The sequence below is a fragment of the Tiliqua scincoides genome, chromosome 8 (assembly GCF_035046505.1).
Source record: "Tiliqua scincoides isolate rTilSci1 chromosome 8, rTilSci1.hap2, whole genome shotgun sequence".
NCBI lineage: Eukaryota > Metazoa > Chordata > Lepidosauria > Squamata > Scincidae > Tiliqua > Tiliqua scincoides.
The window spans coordinates 14,573,137-14,591,962 of record NC_089828.1 but is presented as its reverse complement, the minus strand read 5'-3'; the positions used below and the strand labels follow the sequence as shown (position 1 = coordinate 14,591,962).

Below are 18,826 nucleotides of genomic sequence, written 5' to 3'. Positions count from 1 at the left end.
GGAAAAAAAAGAATTGATTTACATTGAAAATTTGAATAAATTTACATAAGTTTTCATAAATGAATATATTAAAGATGAACTTATATGAACGAATGAAGGTCTTGCAATAGCTCAAGGCCTATAAAAGGCCTTGCACAAAGCAAGGCTGGCCTTTCCTTTGCTGCCGCTGCTGCATCACAGATGTGAAAGAGCAAGCAGTGGAGGGAGCTCTCATCCCACAGCTCACACGAGAGGTCAAACAGTTGTCCTCACACTGCGAGTAGTTGCATTGGGCCAGTGCTGGCTTCAACAAATCTCCGGAGGGCCAGAGGCTCATTGGAGACTGGGGGCTCCCTGGGGGCCACATTGAGAGGCCGCGAGGGCCGCATGTGGCCCCTGGGCCGGGGTTTGGGCACCCCTGATCTAGTTTAGTGCTATCTACATTGGCTGGCAGTGGTTCCTCAGGGTTTCAGGCAGGTACCTCGCAGTCCTACCTGTAGATGCCAGGGGCATGACCTTCTGAATGCAACATAATGCAATATATATATGTTTATATAGTATATATGAGTTTTCCAGGTTGTTAACCATCCAGTCACTGACCCCACCTAGGTGTGCTTAGCTTCAGCTAGGTGCCTGAATCACATGTCCTCAGATAATACCTGGATTAGACATGGCTGGGCCTCATAAACTAGCTACAAAAAATGTGTCACCTCTAGCTACATTCAAACTATTTCTCCAGCCACATGTACACATCTTAGAAATCATCTTGGAGCTAGAATGCCATTAAAGCAGTGGTTCCCAAACTGTGAGCCATGGCTCCCTGGGGAGCCACAGAAACCAGCCGAGGGAGCCACGGAATCCTTGAGAAAAACTTGCTGCCCTATACAACGTATAGGATTGTAGCTCTAATGGGGAACCGCTGCCAACGACCCAATAGGTCAGGGGAGCCAGCAATCAGAAAAGTTTGGGAACCACTGCTCTAAAGGAAAATCATCTTATTTTAACCAACTCCTGCAAAAAAAAATCTACCCTCCCCCCCACTTGACATCACAGAGCAACATCCTCACTAGAATACAAAAGGTATCACTATGCTTCTGTCCTTATCACTTGTGTTATCAATGGCACAGAGGATCTGACAGTATGTGATAGTTATGTTCAATACTATTCTGGATTATGTAGGGACTAGAGATTATAGAGATTTTTTCAATTATCCCCTCCACCCCCTGCAACTTGTAAATGTAAACCACACAAGCATCTGTGAAATTCTCAAAATATTTTTCCTCCAGATGGTAGGATAGAAAGTACAAATTGTCACGGGGCGGGGGGGGGGGAAGCTCAGATATTTGCATGTAAATATACTTTTGTCCAATATAGATATTGCATGCTTTCGGAAATACAATGCACAAAATAGATGCAGCGTATCTATTCCTGCACATGATGAAAATAAGACGAACCCTTGGAATGGGAACTCTGTAGATGTATTAACAACTGTTCAGATTAGGTGGGTTTGGGAGCTATTTTTGAAGAGCGGGTTCTTTTGGGAGAAAGCGGTTCTGGACATGGCAGCTGTGAATTACTTGTGGAGGAGACCAGGATGGAAGATAAGGCGTTTCCCTCTTTGACTTCTCATCCAAGAATCAACCACCAAAACTTCCAACCCATAACTGCCAAGATTGTTTAATATTGAAAACTGAATGAGGCCTGATAACTGAAACTTCCAAATTCATATGGAACCAAAGTAACATGGTGGCTATCCTCGCCTCCCTTTTTAAGAGGGCAACTAAGATAATAAGGGGTCCAGAAACCAAGAAATCCCAGCGGTCTTTCCTTGAAAGAGCTTACAATGCAAACGTGGAGAAGACTATGGGGAAATAGGACAGCTCAGTGGTCCTCAAACATTTTACAGGCCCTAGAGGCTGATGCCTGATTAAAAATTTCAAGGGGTGTGGCTACAGTGTGCCCCACACCAGTAGCAGGTTGTTTAACCCTTGATGCACATAACCTAATCCACCCTGTCAGTTTCGCGAACTACAAAATTCAAAATTGGGTCATGACCCACTGGTGGATCTTGGACCCACAGTTTGAGAACCGCTGGGTTAGCTGTCTTTAAGTATCTCAAGGGCCATTATGTGAAAGAATGGGAGGACTTACTTTCTGTGTTCCTGAAGGCAAGACTGGAGCCAATGAGCTGAAACTACAGAGAAGCACCTTTAGGCTAGACATGAGGAAAATTTCCTAAGTGTGAGAGCTTTGGGGCACAGGAACAATATACCTTGTGCAGTCCTGGGCTCTCCCTTGTTCAAAGTTTTAAAGCAGAGGCTGTAAAGGGATGTTGTAGGAGTTGCCTGCACTGATGGGGGGGTTGGAGGATACTAACTTGCTAAAATGGATAGTTTTTAGAAAGCAAAGAGCAGACACTTTTCAGGCACTACTCTGTTTGTGGGTCATATCTGTGGCCACAGGATTCATTTAATCTCCTGTTGATTTCTATATTGGGAGGAACATTTGTCTGCTAAAAATAAAGCTTGGACCACCAACCAATTTTATGGAGGCAGTCATGATGAAAGCCAGCTGCTAAATAGCTTGGAACTGGAAATGGGAAAAATCTTCAGGCTGACGGGAAAAGCCCTTCACTGTTTGGAAAAACCATAAGAAGCTGTCCTCTTGAGGATTCAATGGCACACTTGGATTTTACTGGCATTCGAATTGACTTGTGCCTCAAATTAAATGCACATATTCCAGATCCGCATTATAAATTATCAAGTAAGATCCATGTCTGAAATACAGTAGCTGGTATTCTAAGGCTACAGGATAAGGGGTTGGCATCTTGGACTGTGATAGACAATGTAATCTGAATCAACTGGAGTGACAAATAGTGCCTGAATCTCCATTGACAATCCCACCTGTCATTTTCTTGGCGATCTCTAAAGTTTGTTTTTGCCCTTGAATTATACAGGGAAATCCTAGTATCATAGTATTTCGAGCATCCATTTCATAGTCGGTTTAATGCTAGACTTGTCACATCAAATAAATCAAAGTAGCTTTAATCATGTCATTAAAAGGCTTAGTTCAGCATAACTCTGTGTCTGACAAAGCAATGGTTTTAAAGAGGACGGCATTTCTCTTTTTTTAGATGGGGCAGGTAAAAATGTCAGGAACAGAAACTTGTCTTAGAAGAGGCATTCCCTCTGGTGTGAGAGCCGAGTGGGAATGCCTTATCTAACTGCCACCAGCAGTTAAGGGGTGTCTTTTTAAATTAGAAAACACGTGCACACACACATTTTTGCACCAGGACCCACTTTTTAGAATGAGAATCTGTCATGACTTACTGGAAGTGATGTCATGATTGGAAGTGACATCATTAAGCAAGAAATTTTTTAACAATCCTAGGCTGTAATCCTACCCACACTTACCCAGGAGTAAGTTCCATTTACATCATTGTTAAAAGCATATACAGAGTAGCCTGTTCAAAGTACAGGTCTGTAACAGTTCCCCAATTGCAGTCACATGCCATGGCAGCATCAAGTCTAATATATTAAAAATTAAATTATTGAAATGAATGGGGATCCACCTGAAATTGGCTCACAACCGACTTAGTGGGTCCCGACCCACAGTTTGAGAAACTCTGCCCTATGTAATGATTTTACTGGTCAGCATCCATGAGAATTCTGTTCCAGAAATCCCTTTGGATACCGAAATACATGGGTCCCCATTTAAAGGTCTTTAAACATAAACACACTGCACTGGCAAAACTGCGCTCTTTCTAAGGCTCCCAAGACTAAAAACAGCTCTAAAGACCCACTTCTGGGTCTATACTAGTTCTGGGTATATTCAGCCACTAGGTTTTGCTGTGCCAAGGTAGGAAACCTGATTTTCATGTTTGTTTTTAATTTAAAGACCTGTAAACTGGGGCCTTGGCATCTGGGGTGTGGCAGGTATTTGGGGTTTGGGGTGTGCATTAAATGAAATAAAAGCATGGTTTGGAGACCACTATAGCTACAAGGAATGCACTCAGATTGAGAGTCATCTTTCACCATTGTTTGGTATTTACAGAGAACACATAAGATAAACTCTGATGAAATGAACCACACCCCCATGCCTCTTTGTTGGAAACACATCGTTATTGTCATGGTGACAACTGGCTTTTGCTATCACATGTCTTTGTTGACTGAAATGATCCACCCTTGGCTTAAAAATAACCTTTTTTTTTAATAAGCTGTGTACCTCCTTTGTAAAAATATTTAAATACTTCTAACTTTGCTGAAACTTTTTTGTTGATTTTCAGTATAAACAGATGTCAGGAAGAAATATATTTGCCCCCAAAGCAAAGTACTATAATTTTAACTAGAGTAAATACTTTGATAAAGGCTTTTCAACTCAGAATGAGCAATAGTTTGCGACAGACTAAACACAACACCCTCAAAAATTAGGCTCAAAGAGAGCTCCACACGGTATCGAGGCAGGACTATGCTGGAAGAGAACCGGATTCAAATCTTCAGTCAGCTATGAAGCTCAGGGTGACCTTGAGCCAGTCACCATCTTCAATCAGATCTACCTCACAGGTTTGTTGTGAGAGCAGAAGAGTGGTGCTATATGCAAAGTTCTGAGTTTCTCAGAGGAAGGCCTGGATGATGCTTAATAAATGACATTAGCACAATGTTTCTCAAATGGTGGGTTGGGACCCACTTGGTGGGTTTTGACCTGATTTCTGGTGGGTCCTGCAGATCATATAGTTATGAACCGCCCTGCAAACAGCTGAGCTCCTGCAGTTTGCAAGCTTGAGTAAATATATGGAGAAGAGCGACTGAGTTTCTTTTTTACTGGTGTGTTTTTACCCCAAGTCTGTCAATGTCAGGTAGTGGGGGCAGGTGAAAGCTGGATCAACATAACCAAGCCCTTCAAGCCTTGAGGCTATTCATTAGAGCTGCCTCATTATGAGAAATGGATCATGGTTTTTTTTTGCAAATAAATTAAATATTACTTGTAAGAAAATTTCTTTTTTGCTCACCTTTTAAAAAAGTGATCTAAGTAAAACCTAGGTGAGTCCTAACAGAGTATCATTTTTTAAAGTGGGCCCCAGTGCTAAAAAGTTTGAGAACCACAGCATTAGAACATTTGCCCTGAGCTTTTCCAGCCTTGAGCTAAGTTCTTGGGAGTTAAGGGGCGAACTTTTTAATGTGGTCCTATAAGCTGCAATGCTACACGGAGAGGGCAATATTCCCCCAAAAGGCATCCTAGATGTTGGTCAGAACCTGCTCCTGCATTAACGCCCTAGAGAAGATTCAGGGATGTCAATTTCCCTGTGCCATGTGGTGACACAGGCCTGATTGTTTAAAATGAGGGCTGCACAACTTCTATTGTAGCTTTCATTGCATCTAATCTTGGTGAGAAATCAATTACTCAGCACTACCTGATGCCACCTTGGGTCCGCTTTCTCTGTGGAGTTATGGGGAATAAAGCAGCAGCTTAATGCATTCCTCACATGACCTCTTCAGTTGCAGAAGTGCAGGGCTTCTGGTTTGATTTAAAGGGACTGTGTGAATGAAGGAGCCTTTCATTCACATAGTATAATAATAATATATAATAAACTTTATTTGTATCCCGCCCTTCTCCCTGAAAGGGACCCAGGGCGGCTTACAACATGTAAAAACAATTTTAAAAAGCATGATTTAACACAGATAAAAACATATTAAAAACACTTTAACAGAGGCCATAAAAACAGTAGTCAGAATAAAGTCAGAATAAAAAGAGCATGAAACAGCAAATCATAGAGGAATCCAGCCTGTCAAAAAGAAACTAAAAGATGTATAAAAGTGTTAAAAAGGCCATGGAATCAGAAGGCTTGTTTAAAGAGCAGGGTCTTCAGGCCTCGCCGAAAAAACTCAAGAGAGGGAGCCATTCTCAAGTCAAGGGGAAGGGAGTTCCACAACGTTGGTGCCACTACTGAGAAGGCCCTATTTCTTGCCGCCGCCCCACGAACCTCCTTGGGCGGTGGCACTTGTAAAAAGGCCTTCTCTGATGACCTGAGAGGACGAGCCGGATTGTACGGGAATAGGTGATCTCTAAGTATCAAACCGGAAGGCCTGCACTTCTGTGTTTGAAGAAACTGAGCCTGGAGAAAGATAAGGAGGTGGGTCACTTTCTGCTCACTTTAGCAGGTGGAAAACAGGTCAGTGCATGCTGCATCCATGGGAGGTAGCGGTGCAACAGGCTAGGGGTGAAGGGCACCCTAAATCCGCTACCCTGTCATGTCCCTGCAATCTGCCACAGACATTACCTTGCCTAATGGACGGGCCACCCCTGTCTCTTGCTATTTCAGAAGCTTAAAGTCTCAACAATCACACTGGCAGGAATGAGTGTTGCTTTCGGCCTTCATATAAATTCCTTGAAAAGTCCTCTGCCTTTTAAGGCATGGAAACCACTTTTTTTTCCTCAGTGGCACCAGAAAGGGCATCATCTGTCAGTTTGAATTCCACCCCCAGAAAACAATTTTTTTTTAGATATTTCTGGTAAGCTGGATAGTGATATGCTTTTTTTTTTTTTTTTTGACAGCACGGAAATTAAATGTGGATCTCCAATGGGTTTGTTGTGAGGGGTTTTGCCATATAAGGAAAACACCATTGGAGAGTCTCAATTAGATAAAATCAGACAACTAATAAGTCAGCAGAGAGCAGTCGGTGGAAGCTTCCCAAGCGGTATAGCTGCTACCTTTTATGGACAGTGCTGCTCTAGGAACAGAAGTCCACAGGTGACGCTTTCCTGATCATTTAGTTAGCATGCTTTACCTGGTGACCTGTACCTGTTTGTAACAGGCAGCCATGTCCTAAAAGTGCGATGTTTGTGTATGGTCTATTGCTACACTTTCTCTTCCTCAAAGATGGAACTGGCTCTTCTCTTTCTTTCTTTTGTTCCCTATCATTCAAGTTATAGTAAGCCCTCATTCATGGCTTGGCATCCGTGGATTTGAATACCCACGAATGCCAAGCCCACGGATGGAGAGCTTCAGAAGATCTCCCACAGGTGACCTGAAATGGCTTCCAGTCACATCCAAGAGGTCACCTGAGGCGTGGAGAGGTCACGGTCAGCCTCCTTATGCCTCAGAAGGCTTCCCAGACACTTCTAAAAGGCACTTCTGGTTTGCCAGCACACCTCCCCCCTGTGGATTTCATTATTTGGTGACCGCAAGACGGGGGGGTCCTGGAACAGATCCCCACAAAGGGCCCACTGTATTGCAAAAAGTGGCTATTCCCAACTCTACTGGGTTTCCTGAGGCAGAGCCCAGGTGTATCCACCTGGTAGCCCTGGCCATGCATACAGTGAGAGACCAGGCAAGTAAACACAAGCTCTGACTCAGGAAGCTTGGTAGACCTGGGCTCCAGAGATGGGTAGAGCTGGGCCTGCAAAGAAAAAGACTGACAGGGTGGCCAGAATTTTAGTGTCACGCTCCCCTGATGGTGTCACCTGGTGCAGTATGCACCTTCTGCACCTTTTAGTGATGCCCCTGCTCCAAGGTTCTCAAGCAGAAGTCTTTCCCAACCGAGCTATCTGAGATCCTTTCACTGGAGATGCCAGGGATTACATCAGATGCGTTCTGCTTGCCAAGCACATGTTCTGCCACTGAAACATGCATGGAAACGGCAAAGAAATGCAAGTCAGCTATTGTAATGTAGGGGAGAGGCCGGCGCAAACTACTTGACCTGCTGAAAGTGCTAGGTTCAATCTCCCAGAGAAGGGCCAGAGAAGGATTCTCCCCTGGAAAGCCACTGCCAGTCAGGGCAGGCAATCCCAAGTAGGCGGACGAATGGTCTGACTCAGCATGGCAGCTTCCAAAGCCTCAATATGCTCACAACGTTCTCGAATGTGAGCACATGTGAGACTGAACAGAGGCAGCTTGAAAGGCTCTTGGAGCTTTTTCTTTCAGCAAGCCGATCTGTGTGATTTAGAATGCAGAGAGAGACTTGGAGGGCTAGCAAGCAGTCAGTCGCTTTCAGGCCTGGAGCCTGAACAAAGAAAAGCTGATGGGAAGGAGGTGGCAGCCTGCGGCTTCCAAGACAAACTTTGAAAGGAGCAGGCTGTGAAGCAAGGGAGGGGCCGATGCTGTCAAGTCCTGGCCACGCTGAGCTTCCAGCTTTCCACTCGGGCAGCCAGAGGGCTCCAGCTTTTTCTCTTCAAGTCATCAGGCTCATACAGCATGAGGCCCACCATTAGGACTGGCTTCAAAAGGGACATTATGAATAAGGCTGAGGACCATAAAAGCAAGCTACTCCTTTGGTTTGGCAGGGGCAGAACACAAGGACGGCGGCAGCAACTTGGTTTTAAGTCCCCCCCCCATCACTGTAAGAAGCTGGCCCACTGGTAGAAAATCAGCAACCCAAGATCAGAAATAAAACAAGACCAGACAAGAAAGAGCCACAGAAGGGCCGTTCTTCACTTCAGCTGTGACTGCTCTGCTCACCTTTCCTCTTCAATATTGCAAGTATTGCAATATTGAAGCCCCGCTGCCCTTCTAGTCCAGCTTCCTGTCTCTCACAGTGGCCCACCAGATGCCGCAGGACAACACACAAGACAACAAGATACCTGCATCCTGGTTGGCAACCTTCAGTCTCGAAAGACTATGGTATAAGCCTACAGCACCCGGAATTCCCAGGTGGTCTCCCATCCAAGTACTAACCAGGCCTGACCCTGCTTAGCTTCCGAGATCAGACAAGATCGGGAGATAGTGTTCAGTATAGGGAGATGGTTGGCAACCTTCAGTCTCAAAAGACTATGGTATAAGCCAACAGCACCCGGAATTCCCAGGTGGTCTCCCATCCAAGTACTAACCAGGCCTGACCCTGCTTAGCTTCCGAGATCAGACAAGATCAGGAGATAGTGTTCAGTATAGGGAGATGGTTGGCAACCTTCAGTCTCAAAAGACTATGGTATAAGCCTACAGCACCCGGAATTCCCAGGTGGTCTCCCATCCAAGTACTAACCAGGCCTGACCCTGCTTAGCTTCCACTCTAAGGTTGCATATACCTGCCATGGCTTGTAACCGGTGATGGATTTTTCCTCATAAATCTGTCCAATCCCTTTCTAAAGGCATCTAGGCTATCACCACATCCTGTGGCAAGGAGTTCCCCAGTTTAATTTATTCTCTAGGGCAGTGAACTCCAAACTGGCCTGTGGTGCGTGCCAGGATTAGCCTTCCGGGTGTGGCATGGGTGAAGCCTTACTGTTTCGTGCTGCAGCCTCCAGGTTTTGCACCTGAACTTTGCAAAAACTCAGGCCAAGCAGTCACTTCCACTGCCTGTTGCACCACAAGTCTCTCCACCCTGATTCTGGGGGAGGGGGGAGCAGTTCCCTGCAAGTTTGTGCAAAGATTGCCCGTGAAAGCTGGAGGCTCTGGTGCGGAACAGTAAGACTTTACCTGTACTGCGCCATGCCTGGAAGGTTAATCCTGGTCTGTCGAATCCAGCCCACAGGCAGGGATTTGGTGGCCCCTGCTCTAGGGCATAGGCTGACTGTAAATCTGTAGAATAACCGAATGTTTGGGACATAATAACAGAAGGTAACAAAATGTTGACACTGTAATATTCAGGTAGACAGGATTGGATTGAAGAGGCTCTTCATGCAATGCCCATTAGCTGGGGAAAAAGCAGTGGCTAAAAGACAGAGCTGCAACTCAGGACTTCCCTGGTTCAAACCTCATTTCTGCCACAAGCTCACTAGGTGGTCTCAAGTAAGGCTCTCAGTCTCAGCTGCAATATGGGGATAAAAAGATTTAGGCTGCAATCCTGTACACACTCCTACCTGGGAGTAACTTCCATTGAACACAATGAATAAACAAGTCTGAATAAACAAGTCTAGGATTGCACTGTTATTTAACTTGCAGGATTCTGGTTAGAATTAGATCATGTGAAGTTCATGTGACGTTCTTTACCTGTTCAACTTCATGTGAAGTTCTTTACCTGTTCACAAAAGCACTGTACAAATGAATGACTGAATGATGGTGATGTTACTATGTACATGGTGCTTTACTAAATACATGAGGACAGGTCAGTGCCCAAAGGAGCATACTTTACATTGGGAAAACATCGTCCTGTCCGTCCCCCCGATACACTCTAAAGCAGTGGTTCCCAAACTGTGGGTCGGGACCCATCAGTGGGTCACGAAACTGACAAGGAAAATGTGCCGAGCCCTATGAAAACTGAAATGGAGCAGCACATGCATGTTTACTTATGAGTAAGTGAACATGCCTTGGTCCACTTTGAAGCACAGGCCAAGTCGAATGCAACATCACCAGAATGGTCCTGATCCGAGGAACGCAGGCCCCGACAAACTCTCGAGAAGGAAGTCTCCCCCTCCAAGCTGGCAAGGAAAACCTATTGAGCCAGATGGAAAGGAAAACTGAGACACGTGTGTGTGTTTACTCATGAGTAGGAGGCCATGCCTCAGCTCCTATTGAAGGCTGGGCAAAGGGGAATGTAATACCACCAGAATAGTCCTGGTCTAATGGACGTGGAGCTCAGCAAACGCTCCAGAAGGCAGCCCCTCCCCACCATAAAAACAGAGGCTTGAGTGGCTGGTAAAGCGAAACTTCTTTTTTTTAAATGTTTCATAAAGCTAAGTGGGTCCCAATACAGTGTCATTTTAAAAAGTGCGTCCCGGTGCTAAAAAGTCTGGGAATGACTGCTCTAAAGGAACTGCAGCCAATCACAGACTCCCTATGAAAATACCACATTAGTATTTTTAAACAATTGCTCTCATCCAGCTTGAGTTGTGTGTGATTACCTTGGACGGGCCATCATTCCCACCCCCCCCCCATCAAAAGAAGCCTTCTCCTTGGTCAATGGGACCATAATGCAAAAACCAGATGGACACCCAGAGACGCCCCTGCAGTGGCTGGATAGGTCCAAAGCTACTTCTGCACACAGCTCTCCCTTGAAGAAAAAGAAGAAACCGATAAGAACAGCCTCACTGCATCAGGCCAAAGGCCCATTTAGTCCAGTCCCAGTTACTGTATCTCACAGTGCCCACCAAACGCCCCAGGGAGCACACAAGACAACAAGAGACCTGCATCCTGGTGCCCTCCCCTGCATCTGACATAGCCCATTTCTGAAATCAGGAGGTTGCACATACACATCATGGCTTGTAACCCGTGATGGATTTTTCCTCCAGAAATTTGTCCAATCCCCTTTTAAAGGCATCTAGGCCAGATGCCGTCACCACATCCTGTGGCAAGGGGTTCCACAGATTAACTACACGCTGAGTGAAGAAATCCAAATTGTCTTAGCTCCAATGAACCATTTTCCTAACATCAACCTCCACCTGTGTGGGAAAGCTGTAGCTGGGAGAGATCCCTGCCCACAACTCTGTGCAGCTGCTGTCAGTCAGTGCTGTTACTCACAGAGTTAAGCAGACTAATGGCATGACTTTGCAGGAACGGCTTCCTAAAGTGGTTCTCTTGTTACATCTGGCCTCCCGAACAGCGAGCCGCCCTCTGTCTCGTCACGGCCTTTGAATCATCCTTGCATCCTTGTGTTTCTCCACTTCCTGTGTTTATCAATGTCTTCCATTCTGGCCTAATTTCCCCTCCAGGCTTTTCCTCTCCTTGTGTTCTGGCCCCATGATCTTTAATGTGGAACAGAATTTCCAGGCCAGCCTTTTCCCATCCTGTTTGAGTATCTAAATTACGGCGCGAACAGTGTATCTCATCTGTAGTGCATCCCCGGCATGGAGACAGTGAGAAGGGAAAGCCAGTGAAAGCCCACGGGATAAAAAGATAGGCTCATTTGAGCCAGAGATAGGAAAAAGGAATGCCGCTATATTTTTAGCACATTGTGGTTTGATTCTAGAGGAGAGGATCCGACTACGGCTCTTCAACAATTCTGTGCTTGTTACTTCAGATCCTCCTGGCCATTCACCAGAGATGCAAGATTTGTATTTTTTTATTTATACCGAATCTAGCTGCCATTAATAAATGAACCATCATTTCAATATTATCCTGCGTAATCACAGTGCCGGCATCGGAGGCGTCACAAGGGTTTGTGTCTCCTGGTAAGGGGGGCCAGAATGTCACCTCCTCTCATTCAGTGGCTGGGGCAAATCCCTGAACTGTGTACATGATGATGTACCATCGCTCTACCCACACTGGTTTTTTGGCTATAACTTTTGATAGAATAGAGATATTTCAATTCCACCCCCAATAGTTTTTTGGATATAACTTTCGACAGAAGAGAGATACTTCATTGCAGTTAGTTTCATTGCATTCTGTATGAAATGACACATCGATTCATATAGAACATGATGGTACCGTTAAAAAATACCAAGATTTTAAATATTTTGGCCAGTAGTGGTGTCACCCACCCTGTGCATATCACCCTGTGTGGCCTGCACCCCCAACTCCTCCTAGAGACGCCACTGCCCGGCATTTATGTATTTCATTTGCATCCCATCTCTCTCCCATCGTGGAACTTGAAGTGGCTTAGATGGGGTTTCCCACCCAAGCAGTGACCAAACCCTGACCTGCTTAGCTTCAGCAAGGAAACATTCTGCCCAATTCTTGTGATACCCAATCTGCTGTTGACCCAGCCTCACCACCATTCTTTAGCCTGCTAGAATCAACATGGCATCTGGGAAGCCCTGAGTTTCCAGCAGTAGGTGGCACATTGCCCACTAGAGCAGGTAAGGTGGAGTCAGTTCAGGGGCCAATGTAGGTGGCCAAGATCCTATTCCCTTTTCCCTGCCCTGAGCCAGCCCTTGTTGTCTCTTCGGACTTAAGTCAGCTAAATAGCTGGTGTAGGTCTAAAGAAATCAACTGGAGGCCAGGCTGCCTATGGGGAGGTAAATAAAAAAATGGGGAGATAGGATTAGTTTGCTTATTGTATCTCTTCAGACTATCCTTGACTTTAGGGGCATCACGGCACACTCACAGCAGTACAGCAGGATGTTCCAGGTGGTCCCTCCTACCTGTTTCTCCCAGTCGTCACCACTCTGGATCTTGTGAAATCTTCTGAGATTTGGGTGCCCCAATCTTGAGCTCATTAGATCTTGTAAGAGTTAGGTGTAACCATCTTGGATCTCGTAAGATTTGGTGAGATCCAAGACGGTGTGAACCAGGAAGGAGAGGCTGTGGGAGTACTGTGACCCAAGTAAGTTTGGGAACCACTGCTCTAGTTGAACTGATTAGGTTACCAGAAGTTGCCCCAGTCCTTTGGCCCATCTAGCAGAATCTTGCCTAAATTGCAGCCACTTTAGCAAAGATTCAGACAACACCCTTTCTCAGTCTGACCTTATAGTACCAGAGACTGAACGTGGGGCCTTTAACATGTAACACGTTGTCTGCCATTGAGCTCTGGAATGCTGAGTGGTAGAGATGGCGTACATATTCAGCTATACTGGAAATGCCTCCTGTATACAAATATGTATACGATGCTCTACCCACTGAGCTACTGCCTCTCTCCCATACGGTTCCCAGGATGTTTGGAAAACCATGAAAATAGGGACAAATCAAGTGCCTCGAAATGGAATTTCTCCTTTTTGCTCCGTTTCAGTGCTGGTTCCTATCTCTGTTTAACCTTGTGATCATGGAAACAAGTCATAGATTTAAGTTAGTGAAAGCAGTTGCCATTCTTTAGAAGAGCTTTGCCTATAAATATGCCCTAATAAGGCTTGGCTTTGGAAAAATAAAGCACAACTGTTTAATCCAACATGTCCATTCTTGAGGCCAAACACTGCAAACACTGGAACCAGGTGAATAATGCCTTGAGACTTGCCGTATCAACAAAACGTTATCTGAACAGGAACTGGGAAAAATCATAATCCAAGATTCTCTAAGGATAGTATTTATATACAGCATTGATGTAGTGCTTTCTGATAGTTCAAAAGGTTCAGACAAGACCCTGGAATCAGATCGGGCAGAGAAGTCCTGGTTTGACCCTGCTTTGCCTTGCCTACAGTAATTGTGGTTTGAAGTACCCTAACCATTGTTTGAAGTAAACCAGAATTCCCTGAGTCCAGCTGCAACATGGACCTGTGCTTTAATTAGTAAAAACTTTTCCTCTCCTTCCTTTATTTGTGGTGAAGAGGGAAGAGCAAGTGCATGGTTCTTTGGGACTCATTTTTTTGTCATGGGAAGCCATATTTATTTCATATTATGTCTCAACTTGTCCTTGTAGCATCTTCCCCTAAACAGTTCTCCACAACCACTAGTTAATGGGCAAAAAGGCACTTTAACCCATTTCTGCCCAGCCCACAGGTATACACATTTGATCCCTGTTGCGTATATGCAATGTTGGGCAGAAATGGTTTAAAAGAGAAACAGCACTTAAATTTAGCATGGTAGAATAACAGTCCCTATTTATTGCGGCATAGTATCATTAACAGTGGCTGTTACTGGTGTCTACCTTGTACCTTACTTTTGAAGACTGTGAGCTCTCTGGGACAATCCTGACATTTCCTTAGCTTTGCAAATTGTTCTGCAAACAGTTTGTGATTAGTGGTGAGCTTGTCGTTGTTGAAAATAATATTCTTAACGATAATAATAATTACAGCTTTGATGCTTTTTCCCTTCTGAAACCACACAGCCATTGAGACCACACAAAGGCTGGTATTGCTTTTTCCCTGCTTTGCTTACTAGAGGATTTGAATGCAGTTTAAGACCACCATTCATTTTAATGAGAGTTTAAATCACTGTGTAAATATTACAGTGGGATAGGGCAAGATTTACAGCTGAAATATTTGCCCTTTGGGATGAGAGAGAGTCATTCAGAGATCCAAAAGTATCATCAGTCCTTGCAGAAGGTCGCCAACTCCCTGATAATTTATTGGTAGTACATTTAGAAGCTATTCAATGAAGCCATTTTGGACAAGATGAACTATTATGCTAAGTAAGTTAAAGCACCAGGCTCTAGCTACAGGGCTGAGTATCTCCTATTTGTTGCAACTCCCCCCCCCCTTCTGTACCTTTAATGACTGCAAAATAGGCTGCAAATTCAACTATATAGCTTTCTGTGTCATAGATGCCATCTGATGAAGGACCACCTCTTCCCATATATGCCCCCACCCTATATGCTCTCTGGTTGTCAGTTCAAGCTTTGTTCCAGATTCCCTGTTGGAGCAGGGCCTTCTCAGTGGTGGCAACCTTGTGGCCCCCATCCTTTGCAGACTCATTTTTTTGTCATGGGAAGCCATATTTGCCTTGGTCTTATTTGATGCTCTATCCTATTTTCTTATTTTATTTCCTGGGCTGCCTAAGGGGCAGGAAAGGAAGGACAGAAATGATTTTAAATAGGTAAATAATGTTGTGAGGTTGGGGTTTGATGTTGCAGATGAGCAAGGCACTGAGGCAATGGGTAGTTTGTCTGTAATGGGCAGAAGAGGGTTATGGCATGTAAATAGTTCCTTGAACAGTAGCCTCTATCAGGGTCTTCTCAGGATCTTCAAGTACAGCAAGGATAGTATAGTGGTTTGGGAGTTGGACTTAGACCATGAGATCCAGATTCAAATCCCCTCTCAGTCAGGAAGCTTTCTGGGTGACCTTCAGCCAGTCACTCTCAGCCTCACCTACCTCACAGAGTTGATGTGAGGACAAAAGGAGCAGAAGAAACTCCGTACGCCATCTTGAGCTCCTTGGAAGAAGGGTGGCATAAAAATGTGAAAAATAAATAAAGTACATCCACCTATGAGGAAGGACGAAGGCATAAGATGATTTCTCCTCTCTCTGTGGGTGAATGAGTGAAAACTTATGCTGACAGATGCTGGGAGGGAGAAAGAATTAGGATTTCTGGCAGAATTGTTCTGGCAGAGACTGGAATGGAAGCTAAGAAGAAGAGCTGACAGCTGACATGTTTAGAGCACTCATGTAGCTGATGTAATTGGCAGGAGTGCGCAGCTCACTCTAGCCAATGCTCAAACCTGTATATTTGTCAATGAAGCAAATGATAGAGACACACCATAAGCCACCAGTACTTCCTCTGGAGGAGGAATCATGAAGCCAGGCTGTGTTGCACCTCCTGGAGTTACTCATCACCCTGAGAGACTGGACACAAAGCACATAATAAGGAAAATAAAATGGAACCTGTTGAACTTCTGGCTGCTACACAACTGAGAAGGGGAGATAGTCTCTAGATAAAATGACACTCTTGCCTATGACCATTCTCTGTTCCGGATCAAGTGTGGTGTCATGGACAGCATACTGGATTTAAGACTGGAGAGTCCTTCGTTCAAATCCCTGCCTGCTCACAAAGCTTAATCTTGGACTCAGAGACATAACTAGGGTGGAGCCTGAGGTGTGCCTGCACTGGACGCCATTCCAAGGGCGGGGGGGTGCAAAGCCATCAGCAACTCCTCTGGGGAGAACCCGGAAGTGACTGGCTTATGCCACTTACGGTTCTCCCGGAGGAGATAGTGCTCCCTACGGAGGCTTCTTTTCTCTTTTCTCTCCATTTTTTCTTGACCTATTGTATCTCATGGGGCTATTGTGAAGAGGACCATATATATCATCCTGCAGTCTTTCGAGTGGAGATGGGATTAAAATTTCATGGATCTAGATCACTGGTTCTCAAACTCCCTGGGAGTTCGGGATCCCTAGGATCGTGCTGCTGCAGGGCAAGAGAGGGCTTTTAAAAAACATAACTTACCTGCTGCAGGGGTCTGGAGGGTGCAGGGAGCCTCTGCAGGGCCCCCCATGGCTTGTAGAAAGTAAAAAAAAAAAAAAAGTGATCGTAACCCACTTCTGGGTTGTGATTGTGAAACCAGAAGTGGCTTTCAATCACTTTACTTTCTACATTCCCCTGGGGGCTGGGGACAAGAATAGGCCCTCAGTTTGGCTGTACTTGTCGTAAGAGGTGACTAAACAGCCACTGGGTAGATGGGACTCGCCAGCCTGGGAAGGCAGCTCATCTGAGAGAAGGAAAACTCTGATCCCAAACCTCCACTGCCTTGTGGCTACATCCAGTGATGGAAAAGGCTTCAGGAGTCAACCTCGAGGCAAAATCTGGAGCCAGAGTCCCTGAGGCAGTTCATGGCTGAACACAGTCACGTTCTGGCAACTCCTGCGGTGCCGCTGGAACCAACCGAATTGGCTTCTGCCTTTCCATTGGACCATTTCAGCGACGTGGAGTGGGGGGATTTGCTGCATGGGTAACAGTCTATCCTCCATATCTACTTTACCCAGGCTTCGCGCACTGGAGAGGACACTCTGTTCCATAGTCTTCCGAGACTGAAGGATGCCAACACTTTCTACAAGTTGTGGGGAACCCTGCAAAGGGCTCCATGGGGCTCCCTGCACCTTCAGGCCCTGGCAGCAGGGAAGTTATGTTACAAAAAAGCCCCCTCTTCCCCCACAGCGGCGCGATCCGGAGAATCGATTGCTGCCTTCCCCCAGCCTCCGCCCCTTAACAGGAAAGAGGCAGTGGTTCTCCAGCCGGTGGGTCACAACCCACCAATTTGAGAACCACTGATCTAGACAATGCCCAGGCAAACTGAGGAGCACCAAATAGATTTTTAAAATTTTCCTGTAATACTTGGGAAGGGGGGGAAAAAGGGCAGGTTGGACAGATGGGTGTGGGCTTCACCACAGTAGTTGTTTTTAAATTGCTGTTCTGTGGGCTGGAGTCTACACATTTTCCAGAGGTGAGTAATTTCCCATGCTGGAACAGGACTTGCGATGGAAGCTAATCAGCTTTTTAGCCTTCCTGCTTTTTTCTTCTTTTCCTTTTGCAAATGCTCATCGCTCCAGGAATGGTTTCTGATTAGCTTCTCTCAATTCAGAGGGACGAAACAAACAAATGTTGATGGGGGGAGAAAAACCCAACCCATGGCCAGAACTGGCAGCTAGAAGGGCCTAGAGCTGCCAGCTAGTTTAGTCTGGGAAGTATGGGGAGGGGTAATGGGAGGGGGGTGGAGACCCATTGAAAGTGCTGTTTGGAGAACTGGCATTTGAGAAAAGAAATGGGCATTCATTGGTTCATTCACGTACTTGCCCTGCCATTCAGTAGAATTGGCAGGAATAACTGAGGGCAGAATATGGTCTACGCTGGGTAAGGGCATAAAGAGGACTGAGAAAATCTGGGAGGTTTTCCTTAAGCAAATCTAGCCACTTAATCGTCTCCCTTATAGAATTTGGGACACTTGGATGAGAACAGAAAATCAAAGATTTTGACCCTTGGTTCTCAACTGTGAAGCCGACTGCCCTGCAAAGCCCTGGAAAGTTACTACGGAAATTAAAAAAAAAACCTGCATCTTTGCCCGCCAGCTAGAGAGAGAGAGAGAGAGAGTTAAAATAAGACTTGATTTGTTCTTAGAGGCAACATGCCAACCCTACAGCACCTTTTTGGCTGATAAGAGGCACTGTACATGTAACAGCTGAATGCCAGGCAGAAATCCAACAGAAGCAGTTTTCCCATCACAGTGAGATAGGGTGAAATCTAAACCTGTTGGTCTTCTGCTCAAGGTGTGAAAGGCATAGTACCAGCAGAAAATGAGCACCATCATCAGGAGTTTTGTTATTTTGTTCCCAATAACGGTATTTCTGTAGTATCCTTCCTCCACGGAGCTAAAAGGGGCATCCATGGCTTTCCTCCTCCATTTTATTTTCACAATAACCCTGTGAGGCAGATAAGACTAAGAGGTAGTGCCTGGCCCGAGATCAACAAGAGTGCTTCAGAGCTTAGCGGTGATCTGAGCCTAGGTCTTCCCAGTCCTGGTTTGGAAACTTTAATCACTGTGCTTTATTCATTTGCTCCATTTGGCAAATCTCCTTCTGAAGGAAGAAAGCCCTACATTGAGAACAAGGGTGATCAGATCTAAATTAAGACAAGGCTCTTGTACCTTTTCACTGTTTGCGCTTTTGAGTAGTGTAGAC

At 45.4% G+C, this 18,826-nt stretch overlaps 1 protein-coding gene and 2 pseudogenes across 2 annotated transcripts in view; all 3 read right to left on the bottom strand.

Annotated features, from left to right (window-relative positions):
- Positions 1–18,826, bottom strand: part of TNFAIP8L3 (TNF alpha induced protein 8 like 3) — a 61,306-nt gene that overhangs the window by 13,133 nt on the left and 29,347 nt on the right. The window lies entirely within an intron of this gene.
- On the bottom strand, positions 8,602–8,724 carry LOC136659704 (5S ribosomal RNA; annotated as a pseudogene).
- Positions 8,754–8,876, bottom strand: LOC136659763 (5S ribosomal RNA; annotated as a pseudogene).